Below are 15,791 nucleotides of genomic sequence, written 5' to 3' on the forward strand. Positions count from 1 at the left end.
ATCAATCAAATACATTACATTCCGGGGAGGTTGGCGGGCGCATGTGAATCCATGAAAGATACCAATGCTGGAGAAATGGAGTTACAGGTAAGAAACTATTCCCTTCTCCAGCATTGGATCTTTCATGGATTCACATGCTTAGAATAGATTGTATAGCAGTAACACTTGAGACGGCGGTGAGAATGTAATGTAATATACCCTCAACATACTACACAATGCATATGTACAGTAGGAATAAGTTACCTCATATAACCTTACCCACATAAAATAAACTGTCATTAAAAAGGTAGACAACAGATTCTCCACAGCGTGGAGCTTACCTTACTGAAACAGATGGCGCAGGACAGCTTTTCCCATCTGCACCTCGTCCGCATGCTGCCTGGCAAGGCAGTAGTGGCGGGTAAACGTGTGGCGCACTGACCATGCCGCAGCTTGGCATATGTCCATCAACGGAATTCCTGCACATAAAGCTGTTGAGGAGGACATCGATCTTGTAGAATGGGCTCTAGGATGTCCTTGCAGTGGCCTTCCGGCCTTAGAGTGACAAAACGCAATCGTCGATGAGACCCATCAAGCCAATCCTTGTTTAGAGATTGCTTTTCCTCTCGTCGACGGACCATATGCAACGAACAGTTGTCTAGTAGACCTGAATTCCTGTGTACGATGTAGGTACAATTTCAGAGCCCTCTTAACGTCCAGGGTATGAAGAGCTTTTTCTGCTGCCGATGATGGTGTGGCAAAGAAAGTAGGGAGAACAATGGACGAGTGTGATACGCTGTCGGAACTTTTGGGACGAACATAGGATTAGTTGCCAGGACTACTTTGTCCTTAAAGAATCTTAGGTATGGCGGGTCTACAACCAGCGCTTGCAGTTCCGAGATTCTTCTAGCTGATGTGATAGCAATCAAGAATGCCAACTTCCACGAAATGAATTTTATGTCGGACGTGGCCATAGGCTCAAAAGGCGGTTTCATTAAGCCTGCCAACACTGTGTTGAGACTCCAAGTCGGGGGGAAACGTTTTTCTGGGGGACAAGCTCATAATAAACCCCTCATGAAGTGTTTTACAAGTCTGTCGCTAAATAGAGGAGACGACTGCCTTTTCCTTGTGAACCTCGAGATGGCCGCCAGGTGCACCTTTATCGATGTGAAGGATAATCCCCTCTCCGCCAAGAGGAGCAGGTAAGGTAGAACTTGTTCCGGCGTCACCGACAACGGTTGTAGGCCCTGTTGTCCCCTACACCATTCACAGAACCTCTGCCACTTATAGGAGTAGGATTTGTTTGTAGAAGGGGCTCTAGCCGCCTGCAGAATTTTCTGACAATCCTCCGAAACGTCTAAAACACCGATCTCCGAAAAGTCAGGAGCCAGGCTGTAAGGTTGAGACTGTCCGGGTCGTGATGCCACACCGTGCCTTTGTCCCGGGATAGTAGGTTCGGGACATTCGGAAACCCTATGGGATGTTCCAGCAACAGGTGAAGCAGGTCGGAGAACCACGGTTGCCTTGGCCAGTATGGCGTCACTAGAATTACCCGGCAATTGTATCTGCGTATCCACTGTATTGTCCTCCGTATGAGGGGGAACGGGGGGAAAAGCATAGAGGAACATGTCCGTCCATGGGAAGGAGAATGCCTCCCCCCTGGAGCCCTCTTGAGGCCATCTGCTTGCGAATTGCTCGCATTTCTTGTTGTCTTTGGTCGCGAAGGCGTCCAGAGGGGGGTGACCCCATTTCTCGAACACTTTCATCAGGTGAACTGTGTCCATTTCCCACTCGTGTATCTGGGCCATGCTTCTGCTGAGGGAGTCTGCTTGGGAGTTCCTCACTCCTGGAAGGTGATGAGCCACAATGGAAATTTCGTGCTTTAATGCCCAATGCCATGTTTTCTGGGCTTCTATGGAAAGAGTTCTTGATCGCGTGCCTCCTTGTTTCCTCAGATAAAACATGGCCGTTGTATCGTCGGTCAGTATTCGTACTCGCGAGCCCTTGATGTGTGGTAGCAATGCCTTCAAGGCCCATCGTACTGCTCTGAGCTCTAACACGTTTATGTGTAGGAGTGACTCTGTTGGAGACCAGCGACCTTGCGTTTGGAGAGCACCCGTGTGAGCTCCCCATCCGGTTAGGGACGCATCCGTGACTATGGTTCGCTGAAACTCCGGCTCCTGTAGGGGTACGCCGTTGTTCAGATTGTGGAAACTCTGCCACCACTGAAGGGTCCGAAGCAGCTTGTCGTCGTCGATGGTTATCTTGTCTGACCACGATCCTTGAGCCTGCGTCCATCGGTCCGCGAGGAATTCCTGGACTGGCCTCATGAATAGGCGACAGTTTTCCACCAGATGGATGCAGGATGCCATGGCCCCAAGGACCGAAACGTATTTTCTCACTGAGATCTTGGTGTTTCGCCGTAGTCGGCATGCTTGTTGATTGAGTCTTGAGGTTCTGTCGAGAGAAGGTTTCACTAGCCCTCACTGGGTCTCGAACTGTGCCCCCAGGAATACCAGCGATCTCGATGGCTGCAGAGAGGATTTTTCGAGGTTTATGGCGAATCCCAGCTGTTGTAGAAGCTGCATGGTGGCTTGTAAACTTGTGTAGGTCGACGCTGGGGAGGATCCCCTTACCAGCCAGTCGTCGGGGTATGGGTATACATGGTGGCCTTGCTTCCTTAGCCAGGCCGCTACTGGAGCCAGGCATTTGGTGAACGTTCTGGGGGAGGTCTTGAGCCCAAAAGGAAGAACCGTGAATTGGTAGTGAGTCCGCCCTATTACAAATCTTAGGAATTTCCTGTGTTTCCGACACATTGGAATATGGAAATACGCGTCCTGTAAATCCAGGGACGCTAGGAAATCCCCCTCTTGAACGGCACGGATCACTTCCTGCGGAGTGAGCATCTTGAATTTTAGGCTCTTTAAAGACTTGTTGAGATCGCGTAAGTCTAAAATGGGACGCCATTTGCCGTTCGGCTTTTTTACAACGAAATATCTTGAGTAGACTCCTTGACCACTCTGTGATGTTGGAATTAATTCTATCACGCCCTTTGCTAACATGAGTGTTACCTCTTGTTGCAGTATCTTCAGATGGGAATGAGCGGTGAACGCAGGTGGAATTTGCGGAGGGCTGTGTTTGAATTGTAGAGAGTGTCCGTTTCTTATAGTATCCAGCACCCATTGATCCGTCGTTATTCGTTCCCATTCGTCGACATATGCTGAAACTCTTCCCCCCAGAACGGTGTGTTGTATGTCACTGCTGATCTTTATTTTGCTTGTCTCTCGACGACGACAGATATGATGGTCTTTTCCTGGAAGTCTGGAAGTTCTGGCGACGGTTTGCCGTTTGGGAGGCACGTCTGTATCCCTGGGAGGGGTAAGCTGATCTGCCAAAGGATCTGTCTCCAGATGCAGAGAATCTTGAGTTACCTGAAGCCCCTCTAAAGGGACGAAAAGACTTGTAGGTTCTGCCACTCTGGAGGGCACCCAATGAACGTGCCGTGTCCGAGTCCTCTTTCATTCCCTTTAGGGCTTCGTCCACCTTCTCACCGAAAAGAAGGTCTCCCTCAAAGGGCATATCTAAAACTTTGTATTGTACTTCTGGCCTGAAGTAGGTACACTTAAGCCATGACTGTCGACGTAATACGACCCCATTATTGACTTGCTTGAAGCCTGACTCAGCGAGGTCCACCACAATGTTTATTGCGTGATTTGAGGCTTCCTCACTTTCTCGGACGAGTAACATCGCTGCCTTCCTATGCTCTTCCGGAAGATGATCAAGCAAAGGAGCTAGCCTGTGCCACATCTCCCTATTGTATCTGGCAACAATTTCCAGAGAGTTTGCGGCCTTTACTGTGGTCGCTCCCACGGATAGCACTTTTTTGCCAAAGGCATCTTGGCGTCTCGCTTCGTTCTCAGGAGTCGTCGTGCACTTGTGCTGGGCCTTCGCCTTCCTCGCCGCTGCCGCCGACACCACCGAGTCTGGCGTTGGTTGGGAGGATAAACACTTGGAGGTAGACTCTGGAGCCTTAAACTTTTTTTCCAGGCGTCCTTTCACTGCCGGCTCTGAAAACGGGTGACGCATTGTCTGCAACCCCTCCTTCCATACATGGTCTAGTATTGGTATCGAGAACACAGACCTCCTTCTCTTACCCATGTGGTCGAACAAAAAACAGTCCTTTTTCTGTTCTTCCTGGGACAAACCAAATTCTTTGCATGCCTTATCCAACATAGAATGGAATGACGCAATGTCGTCTGGAGGGGACAGGTGAGCTGGGCTTCTAGGGGTTTCCAACTCCACCTCTGACTCCCAGGTTGGATCCCTGGAGGGGGATGATGAGATATCCGACATGGCTCCCCTGTCAGACTCCGAATCTGGCAGCTCACCTTCCTCTTGTGCCAGTGCTGAGATTGGCGTGCGTAGGTGTGTCGGTTGACGGGATGGGCCCAGCTCGTCGACGGGTGACTGTGGCAGGTTTGCCTGAGGTAGTCTCTGGTCCAACGACTGTAACAACGACTGAAGCGTGGACAGAATTTCCAACGACAAAACAGATTGAGAAGAGGGGCAGATACCGGTATAACGGATCCCCTCGTCGACAACTTGTCAGCCACTCGTAGCCCTAGGTCTGCTGGGCCAGCTATTCTCTCATTCTCGTCCTCCGAGGACAGCAACACAGCCTGTTCTTGTAGTAAAGTATCCGGGGGGATCGGATCAAAAACTTCAGGCCTCCAGGCCTCCTGTAGAACCCCCGTCGACGAGGCCATCGTCGACATCGTTGTCGGTGGGACGGTGGATGCCACCTGCGTAAGTGGCAGGGTGGAGTCCGATGATTGGGCCGCCGTCGATGACGGTGACTTAGCAGGTGGTTTTGGCGGTCCCGCCTTTTCCACACTTGGCTTGCTTTGACTCGACTCTCGACTCGTGGTCGATCTATGAATGTCGCACGAGGAGGATTTCCTTTCCTTTTCATGCTTTTTTGATGAAGATGATTTCTTTGACGAGGAGTCTCTAGTTGAGTGACTTCCAGACGACTCTTTTTCCGTCGGTCGAGATTTCTTCGCCGGCGGTTCCGACGAGGTAGCGCGGCGTGATGTTTTCGCCGATTGTGTGGAGCCTACCTCCGAAGGGGGGTGTGCCCCCGCTCCATCATTCAGCCATGCCACCAGTCGTCGACTGCGGTCTTTGAGGGTTTTTGAGAAAACCCTTTGCATCTGTCGCAGTTATCCGCCGAATGATGAGGGTGGAGGCAATATATACAATCCTTATGTCCGTCCCCCTCGTAAACTTTTTTCAAGCCGCACGTCGCGCATGGGCGGAACAGCGCTTTTCCTGACACGGAGGACATTTTCTGTACTCAAATTCCAGTAATGCAACCTTGTACAAAACAGTAAGACAACGCGAGGAGATCCCACTACTTTGGAGACGGTTGAAATCTGAAGGGGAACCGCGGGGGCGGGCCTCTTATACGGGGACGGCCTACGGAGCATGCATAGGCGGGTCCTAAAAGGACGTAGATAGGACACAAAAGTGTCGGAAGTTTTCCTATTGGAAAAGGCTATGTGTACCGAGAGGTCCCAGTCTGACGACGGGGAATATTCTAAGCATGTGAATCCATGAAAGATCCAATGCTGGAGAAACATGACGCCATCATCCCTAGCAAACGCATCGCTTTGCGTACCGTTACCTCCCGACTGGCCACATATTGAGGAATCAGAGAGCATGCGCTAGAGGGGAAGAAGACCAGGCAGTCTTCCGTCTGAATTAGCGCTCCCAGAAATTGCTTTACTTGGCTGGGGACTAAAATGGATTTATTTTCGTTGATTGAAAAACCCAGTCTGAAGGAGATCTACAGTTTTTTGGATGTTCGAAAAACAAGCGTCGAACAAGTCCCCCATAATGATCCAGTCGTCGAGGTAAGGGTAAACTGGGACCGATAGTCTGTGCAGGTGTGCTGCTGCCACTGCCAGGACTTTGGTAAACACCCTTGGCGCCGAGGCGATGCCGAAGGGGAGTACTTTGAACTGGTAGTGTTTGTCCTGGATCAGGAACCTTAGGTATTTTCTGTGCGCTGGCAACATTGAAATATGACAGTATGCATCTTTCATATCCAATGTTGCCATGAAGTCCCCCTGTCTCAACAATGGGATCACCTCCTGCAGTGTTACCATGCAAAACTTCTGGGGTTTTATAAATGTGTTTGCTGGGTGCAGATCCAGGACAGGACGTGTGGTGAGATCCTTTTTGGGTACATGGAAGTACAATGAATAAATACCCTTGTTTACTTGAAGAATAGTGACAGATTCTATGGCGTCCTTTCCCAGAAGTGCTTCCACCTCTTGGATTATGATCTCCAGATGGTCCTGGTGAAAGGTATTGTAAGCGCGACGGTCTGAACTGTGGAGGTCGGGCGAATTTCACGCAATAACCGTGGGCGACCGTCTTTAAGACCCACTGGTCGGAAGTTATCCCCTTCCATACCTTGAAGAAAGAGGTTAATCGCCCCCCGACTGGGGGGACATGGACTTGGTGGTCATTTCTGACCAGAGGCTGTGGCTCCTCTGGGATTGGGGCCTCTGCCTCTAACTTTGCCGCGTTTCTGACCCCTTGAGGGGTAGTAAGTAGGGCTTCCGGATGCTTGATTCGTGTTGAAGTTACCCGTGCCGGAGTTGTTCTGACCGGCACAGGCTTGTCCTCGAAAGGACCGCTGAGAATTATTACCCCTCTGGGAGGAGGGTTTCTGTGTAATTTGGTGCAAAGACCTAATAGTCTTGTGCTCCTTCTTGCCGTCTCCAACACTTCATCCACTGCTTTCTCGAAGAGGTTAGTCTCCTCAATGAGTTTATTAATGAGGGAGGCCTGAGCCTCAGGTCTGAAGTCCGATGTACGCAGCCATGCGTGTCTTTTCAGAAGAGTACTTTGTGCAAGAGACCTGACTGCTGTTTCTGCAGTGTCCAGAGTGTTCTTCACACATTCTGGTTAACCAGTTTTCCCTCCGAAACAATGGCGAGAAGCTTAGTCCTGCCAGCTTCAGGAACCTCCTGGAGGCCTTCTTGGACTAAGTTCCATTGGGCATCAGCATAGCTTTCTAATAACATAGTATTATTAGCAACCCAAATGGTGTATACAGCTGCTGATGTGACACGTTTGCCCAGGGCATATAACCTTTTAGACTCCTTGTCCGGTGGCGATTCTGCCGTGGCAAGGGGTAACCCTGCCCTTTTTCGAGTGGTAGTCACTAGCAGTGAGTCTGGGATGGCGTGCCCTTTGATATCCAGAGGGTCGGTAGGAGAAGGCCGAAATAATTTTTCGACTCTCGGGTTCACTGCCTGTGTCTGAGCAAGTGTGACCAAAGAGTGAGCTACTCGTCTCTTAACAGAGTTAAGGAGGGGGATGGATTGACTCGCCAGAGGTTTTTTCTTTGAAAATATCCTCCACGAAATCCTGATCCGGTACTGCCTCTTGAGTGTCAATTTTGAAGAATTCTGCAGCTTTTTTCAACATGGAGTTGAAAGCCATTTGGTCATCCACAGGGGAGGCCTGGCGAGCTGGGATGGACGAGGAGAATCTAGGCACAAAATATCAGAGTCCTGATCTTGTTGTGTCCAAGGGTTTTCACCTTCCTGCTGGATTTCCTCCCAGTTCTCCGTCGTAGCCTGTTGATGATCCTCAGTTAGAGAAACAAATCTTCCTCTTCATTATAGATGTCTCTATAAATATCCATATGGATCACGTCTTCTTGTTGGAAAATCTGAGCCTGATCTACTTGAATTTGGGGGTTAAGGTCTACCAAGCCTTTTTCGGGGGCGGATGATCAGAAGAACTGAATCCGCTCCAGCCGATCCATACAACCCTCAAACTTTTCTGTAGCCCATTTAGAGGACCCAAACGGGCCGGTGGGAGGAGAAGTGACGTTCTCCGCACTTTGGCGTCTACGGGAACCTCTAAGGGTGTCGGAGAGAGTTTGACTATCTACGTAGATATCGGAAATCTAATCCGCCAAAATCTTTTCCGCGGATGGACTCATAACTTTCGGCGGAACCGGAATAAGGCCCACTGCCGCTGCGATTCTTCCGATGCTACTTTGGATAGTCGCCGAATCGTCGTGAGACAAAGGCTCCGATGATTTGTCGGCAGTAGAAATACTGTCCGTGCCAACAGGAGGCTCAGAGGACGGGTTTCCGGGTAGCGGCCTAGCCGTAGTTTTCGGGCCTACCGACGACTTGGAACTCGTCGAAGCGGCGGGCTCCTGACTTTCGACGCGTGTAGATTTTAGGAGTAGCGCTCTTGGTTTGTCTAGATTGCCCAGTCGCCATGCAGGCGTGGCGGATCTAGAGAGTGTCCGCCTCAAGGTCTATAACATCTGCGCTGGACGTTTGATCATCCGAAGTATCCCCATCACTTTCGGCTGGTGTGGAGGGGGGCTCCACGCGTGACATACCGTACGCGGCCCACCGCTTTACACAGCGCTCCTTACCAGTGTTAGGCCGAAGGAGTTTGCATACCGCTTCTCGTCGTGCTCTAGGGGGGGGAGACAGGCGTTACACGTCCTGTGTTTGTCCTTCCAAGGATATCTGACCCTACACTTAGGGCAGAATCTAAAAGGAGTCCTTTCCATAGCAAAAGGGAAGGATGAGCAGACCAAAAGGGAAAAGAGGAAAGGAGGAAAGACATACTAAACTATATGGCCACCCCGACCCCACTCTCCCTACTGTATAGGTCGGCCAGAGGGCCCGACCACGTGGACAATCCGGTAGCCGGATCTTAGGGGCCGAAATCCACAGCCATAGACGTGTCCCTCGTAGTCTTCGTCGAAGATTTTATTGGCGAAGTGACTTAACAGGGAATAAACTGACAATTTGGTAAAGATAAACAATGTCTCTAGTAAGAGCTCCGCTATAGGGCGGCCAGTTATGTGGGCAGAAAAAAACAATCTGAGGGACCTCGGCACGTGAGGGATTTTGGGTACTACACACGTCACGATAGGGATAGTGTTACAGACACGCCTATGCCGACGTCCCCTTTCGGTCCCCGAAAGACAAGATGCAATACTCCACGATTACCACTGGATGTCGGACCATATGCACAGCATGTGATTCTAAGCAGATTAACAAGCATCAGAAAGAGGATTACAGGTATGCATTTGTCTTCTGAGGTTTGTGGATCTGTTTAGAATCACATGCTTTGCATAGACTAGCGAGCAGTACCTGTAGAAGGGGGTGTGAATGGAAATCCAAGTAGCAGCTTTACAAATTGCTTCTAAAGGTACATTTGCAATGAAGGATAGAGTAGCCCCAGTACCTCTTGTCCAGTGCTTTGGGTGTAAATGGTAATGTTTTCTTTGACAAACAATAGAATTGATGCAATGTACAATACATCAGGAAATTGCTGATTTAGAGACCAGATCCCCTGCTATACCAGCAGCTAAGGAGACAAAGAATTGATCAGTCTTATTGATTGGCTTTCTCTTGTTCAATTAGTATGTTGGTTCTTAACATTAACTTGTCTTTATGGATGGTTACAAATGGGTCCTGAATCTAAAGTGCTTGATATTAGCTATATAACGCGCCTGTACACAAGCGTTTCTAGGCGCCACAAAACAACAGAGGGGAGACAAGATAAACTATCCTACTGGTCCTTGTGACATTGGGATAGTGCAAGAGCGACGAGAAGTGCAGGGAGAAGGGAGAGGGGGGAAGTGCAGGGGAAGGGTAGAGGGAAGTGCAGGGGAAGGGTAGAGGGAAGTGCCATCAGGGCAGAATGGCTCTAAAGAAATGCAGCCAGGGCAGCGCAGCTATGGCTAAGTGCAAGGAGGCAGGGGAGCTATATGGCTTACACAGTTACCGGCTGTAAGTGCACGGTACGCCAAGAGCCAGTGCAAGGAAGACTGGTCATGGAGGAGCCTGGTACCCACTGAGACCTAGGGTACCAAGCAACCAGTCGACACCGCAAACAGAAAATTTAGCAAGGAAGCAAGAAAGAGGAGGTGGATGAGAAAAGGAAGGTCTTGAGCCACTTCTGGAACTTGGTCCGACTCAGCTTTGAGTGGGGCAGGGAGGCTGTTCCAGAGGGAGGCACCTCCAGAGGAGAGCAATCTACCCCCCAACTCTCTGCTTGAAGAAGCGTCTGACCCTCCGAGAGTTAGAGGTAGCTGAGCAAAGGGCTCTAGAAGGAAGGTATTTAGGCAGAGAGTTGGATATAGTGAGGGACCCAGCCCCAGAAAGCGTTGTGGACGATGCAGAGGGTCTTGAGCTTGAGACAGTGGAGAGATTTCAGGGCAGCACAGACGTGGTGCCTGGGCTTGAGGCCAAGGTTAAGTCTTGCAATCCTGTTCTGGATTAGTTGCAGGGGGCAAAGAGTAGAGTTAGGAAGATAGAGAAAGAGGCTGTTGAAGTAGTCCAGCCTGGAGAGAACCAGGGCTCTAGAGACAGTGAGCTTCTGGGGGAAGAAGAGAAAATGTAGAATACCTCTGAGGATGTGCATCTGGAAGTGGACCTTCTTGTCAAGGTCTGATGTGAGGAGAGAAGGAGAGAGTGAGTCGAAGATGACACCAATGTTTTTTGCCTCACAGGATGCAAGGGAAGAGGGCCCAAGGAGGGCAGTAAGAAGGAAAGTGGGAGCAGGGATCCCAATGAGATGGATCTCAGCCTTACTGGAATTAAGGCAGAGATCATTGGAGGTGCACCAATCCTGAATCGCGGATACACACTCAGGAATGAGCGAGGAAGGAGGGGAGGCTGAGGAAAGCCTAAAAGAGAGCAGAGTGTCATCCGTATAACAAAGTTAGAAGATAAGGTGAGATAATAAAAAGGGTTCAGATAGACTTTGATGAGCCAGGGTGAGAGGATAGAGCCCTAGGGGACACCACATGTGGAGGGGTAGGGGAGAGAAAGGACCCAAGTTGGACATGGGAGGGTCGGTCCAGGGCGAAGGAGTGCGGCCACACCAGGGCCTGATCCATGATGCCCTGGTTCTCATGGAGTCGATTGATCATGGTGGCGTGACTGACCATATCAAAAGCAGAGGAAAGGTGAAGGAGGATAAGGAGGTTGAGGATAGGAGGAGAGCTGGCATCAAGATTAGAGAGCAGATCTTCACGGGTGTTGAGCAGAGCAGTTTCCGTGCCTCTGGCTCCTCTGAAGCCAGACTGACATGGAGACTACCAACAGATTCAGTGTGTAGAGTAAACTGGGAAATGGCAAGCTTTTCCAAGAGTTTGCCGGACAGGTAGGATAATCAGAAGGCTTTTATAGGAGGGGGCACACACAAGGAGTGTGTGAGGCGAGAGGGGAAAGATCCAGTGGAGAAAGAATGATTACAGAAAATCGGCCAATGCTGGTGCAAGGGTGGAAATTGGGGTCCTTAATAGTTCTGGAGGAGCAGGGGAGAACCTGTCTGGACAACACTTTCATAGAGCTGCCTTGTCTGGAAACATTGTCAGGTGGTATGAGAGAGGAGGAGGAGAACGAAAGAGGAGAGGGAGAGGTAGAAGGGGAGGGGGGAGAAGAGTGAGGACAGGATGTCCTGAGATTTAGTGGGGAAATGAGACGCTAATGCCATATTGAGGGGCTGGAAGGGAACAGGGGATGTGGACACAACAGTTTTATTGGCCAGCTCCTTGCAAGTTTTCAGCCATGTTAGAGGCTGCAGAAAAGCAGGCTTGAATATGGACCCTCTTCTTGGAGAAGTCTGTATTGCCTTTGGAGCAGGCGACAGTCCATTTTATCAGAGGTTGCGCCCGAAACCCTCCACTTCCGCTCAGCCACCCTGCAATTGCGTTTCGGAGCAGCAAGGTCAGAGTCATACCAACAGTTGCACTTGGAGGTAGGCTTCAGACGAATTCTCATGACAGGGGCAAGGAAGTCCAAGGCGTTGGAGAGGGAAAGATACAGGTTAGAGAGGGCTGTGTCAGGGTGGGAGTCAGCCGCAGGAGGAGGCGCAGAGAAAGTTGAAGCAAACGCGACCACTCACACTCGCTACATGGGTCAAATGACCGAGAAGTAAAGTGGCAGTGCTTAGGAGGGCCTTGCCTGGGGGACAAGACGTTTCAGGTGGGAGGAGAGCAGAAAGTGATCAGTCCAAGAGAGAGTAGTTAGAGAGGGGGGATATCTGAGGAGGTGAGACATCCAAGGTGTATCCGGCAGAGTGTGTCGGACCAGAAGGTAGAATGGAGAGGGAGACAGTCGCAAAGGTTGTGAAGAGCCCGGAGGAGGGATTAGAAACATTCAGGTGGATGTTGAGGTATCTGAGAAGTTGGGAGTTAGAGGGAAGCAGAGAAGGAGAGTGATCTTGCCAGGTGCCTGTAGTTGGTGGCCACAGTCGGAGGCAAGGAGAGAGAGCATGCAGACCAGGCGTTCAAAGGAGGAATAGGCCTGCATAGGAACGACAGAAGAAGGGACCCACTTAGGAAAGACGAGGGCAACTCCACCTCCTGGCCGGTTGATTCTTGGCTCAGAGAGGATCTTGTAGCCCTCAGGGAGGTGTGTGTCAAAACTCTCATAACAGAGCTGGCCATGAACCAAGTCTTGGTGAGTGCAAGGACATCCAGGTCAAGGTTTGAGGATGTGGCAGATGTCAGGAGTGTTTGACAGCAGAGCGAGAGTAGTGACGTGGAGCAAGTTGCTACTTTTGAGACTTCTGGGGTGGGGTATAGAAGTGAGGTACACCCAACGAAAGCGACAGAGGCCCGAGAGTGGGCAGAGACAGTCAGACAGAGGTGGCATGGGGCAAAACGGGGGCAGAGGAGTTGGATGGAGGTGGCAGAAGGAGTAGCAGGATAAGGGAGGAAGTTGGTAAGATGCAGGAGGCACCTATTAAGGAGGAAGAGATTGGGCGTATGGCTGCACCCATTCTCTGTAGACGACGTGTAAAATGCCTGCGTGTTATTTGCCACTCGTATTCTTCAGGAAGCTGTAAGGTTCTGCTCAACCAGTCTGATAGACAGTTGAGTTACCCTGGAACATGCTGTGACAAGAGAAATATGTTGGGACGGACAAGTTCCACATTTTCTATGCCAACTTGGACAGCCCTAGAGAGCGTCGCACCTGGTTTGTTTCTGTAAAACATAGCGGTAGTACTGTCAAAGCTAGAACTGTTTTCCCCTTTAACTGTTGTAGGGCTTTGAAGACCGCTAAAGGTTGATGTGATTGTTAGACATTGTATCCACATGCCATATGCAGCTTGTTGGAGATAATGTGCACCCCACCCTGAAAGTGATGCATCTGTTGTGAGAGCAAGGCATATATTCGTTTTCAAAAATTGATCCTCACAGAGTTTGCCAATTAAAATTGTATTGATTAGCAAACAGACCTATTTGATTAGCAATGTTGTACTCATTTTGTCAATGTCACCAGAAGTTTATTTGTACCTTGTACATGAAATGAGCAACAATACCTGAATTAGGTGAGCCTCCCATTAGCAGAAGAACTTCCTGCTAAATCTTTCTTCATACTTGAAGCCAGCCCGCGCTTTATCCGAAATTGCAACTGCCACGATTCCATTCACCAAGGCCGCCGGATCTGAAAATGGTCGCTCGGATGTACAATGTGGATGTGGATTGCGTTGCCTAGCAACGCTCGTGCATTTGAACAGCACCAACCCACCGGTAGGCGGAAGCCAGCTCTGTACCTTCCGGCGCAGACCTTTGGCTAAGGCCCAGTTTTGCACCTGTTTGACCACTGATGCGCGGCTAAGCTCTCCGTTTTACGACTTCAAAAGGTAGGCCCTATGTTACTGTATTTACATATGCTCTCGTGTTATGCCTTTAGATTAACACTCCTAAACGTACGCCTTGCACTTCCCACAGCGGATCTGTAACTTGCCTACTGAATTGAACTGACTGCTAGACTCCTACCATAGTAACTGGACTACCTATTGTTACAAATTGTGTTCCATCTCCCGTTGGTACTCGGTCTTTGACACAGCATGGGCGACTGACTGTATTCTCCCCCCATGATCAGCCTGAAGTCTTGCATTATCCTGCCTACATCCTTTATGTATCTATGTGCTAAACTGTACGCTTTCTATGATGCAATCGCCTCAATCACTTGCCCACAGCCCCACCTCATGGCTTAAGTGTTGCTGCCCCCACAACTCCGTTTCACACTAATTGATGCACATTCCCTATTGCTGCTTATAAGATAGTCTAATACACTGCTCCCCCACCATTGCTGTATAGCTTACACTGAATTTAACTGCCTTCACCAGTATCTGATGCACATGTTTATTTTTGTCACTACCTTATAGCTTATACTGCATTTAACCACCTCTACCAGTATTTGCTGTACTTGCTGTTCATGCCTTTGCAGTTTAAGATGGCTGCCAGAGGAGGGGCTTAGGTAGAGGGCAGTCATTGGCTCGGAGCAGTATGACATGGAGACAGTGATAGGTTGTTAGGAGAAAGACAGTTCAGAAATGAAACTGAAAGTGATTTTTTGCTTTACTGAGGATTCCCAGCCTGACGATAGGGAATATTCATGAGCATGTGAATCCATGCCAGCCATCATGCTGGAGAAATAGCAGTACACCTGCACAACCACGGGAGGTGGCAAGGCTCAACATCAAGTATCTTACCTCCTCACCAGGCTCATCTTCAAGCGAACAGGTTACGCAGCACCCCTTGGCCGACTCTGGACTCCTCCCTGGAATCCCTGTCGACGCAGTAGAACTTCGTGAAGGCGTGCGTCAACCTCCACGTAGCAGCCCTGCAGATGTCAAGCAGGGGCACACCAGACAGGAACACTGTAGTTGCGATTTCTCTGGTCGAATGGGCTCTCGGACGGCCAGACCACAGTCGGTTTGCCAACGGTGACAATGAGTGATGCAGCCGGACAGCCACCTGGAAATGGAAGCGTTGGAAAGGGCCTTCCCATGGTTCACAGGGCCCAAAGTCCACAAAAAGTTGTGACGTCTTCCGGAAACTTAGTGCGGTCCACATAAAACTTCAGCGCTCTATCCACATCCAGCGAGTGCAAAGTCCTCTCAGCCGGCAACAAAGGTGTTGGGAAGAATACAGTTAACACCAGCCGCTCGTTTAGATGAGTCTGACAGCACGTTGGGCATGAAGGAGGGGTGGGTCTGTAGCACTACCCTTGTCTCATGGAATGTCAAATAAGGTGGCTTACAGGAGAGGGCCTGGATCTCTCCCACTCATCGTGCGGAGGTGATGGCCACAAGAAAAGCTGTTTTCCACAAGAAAAATGTCAGTGGCGCTGAATGCATAGGCTCAAACGGAGGACTCATGAGCCTTGTAAGCACCACATTGTGCTCCCACGCCGGAGCTTTCACCTGCGGGAACGGGCGAAATAGTCCTTTGACAAACTCCTTGACCAATCGATGCAACCATAAGGATGATTGTCCAGGGGATCTGGTGTGTCGGGAGATAGTCGCCAGATGAACTTTGATGGAAGCATGGGCCAGTCCTGCCTTGGCCAACGACAACAAATATGGAAGCACCTGGAGAGCAGTGACTCAGAGGGTCCATCTTCTAACACAGCCCCAAACGGCGAACCTCTGGCCTTGGCGAGCACCTCCTTACAATCCGCTGGGAGATTGTATGCCCCCAAACTCGTGCTGCAGCAGCCAGGACTTCAGGTTCAGCAATCCTGGGTCGTGGTGCAGAATCGCGTCTCGTTCCCTGGCGAGAAGATCTGCGACCGCCGGAAGCTTGACTGGAGGGGAAGCTGACATGTCCAGAAGGGCCGGGTACCATATCCGTCTCAGCCACGCGGTGCAACGAGGACCATCCTGCACCGGGACCCTCTGAGTTGATTGACTAGTTGAAGAAGCAATGGCAACGGAGGGGACGCATACAG

This window comes from Ambystoma mexicanum, chromosome 13, assembly GCF_040938575.1.
Source record: "Ambystoma mexicanum isolate Mex_15411 chromosome 13, UKY_AmexF1_1, whole genome shotgun sequence".
Taxonomy (NCBI): domain Eukaryota; kingdom Metazoa; phylum Chordata; class Amphibia; order Caudata; family Ambystomatidae; genus Ambystoma; species Ambystoma mexicanum.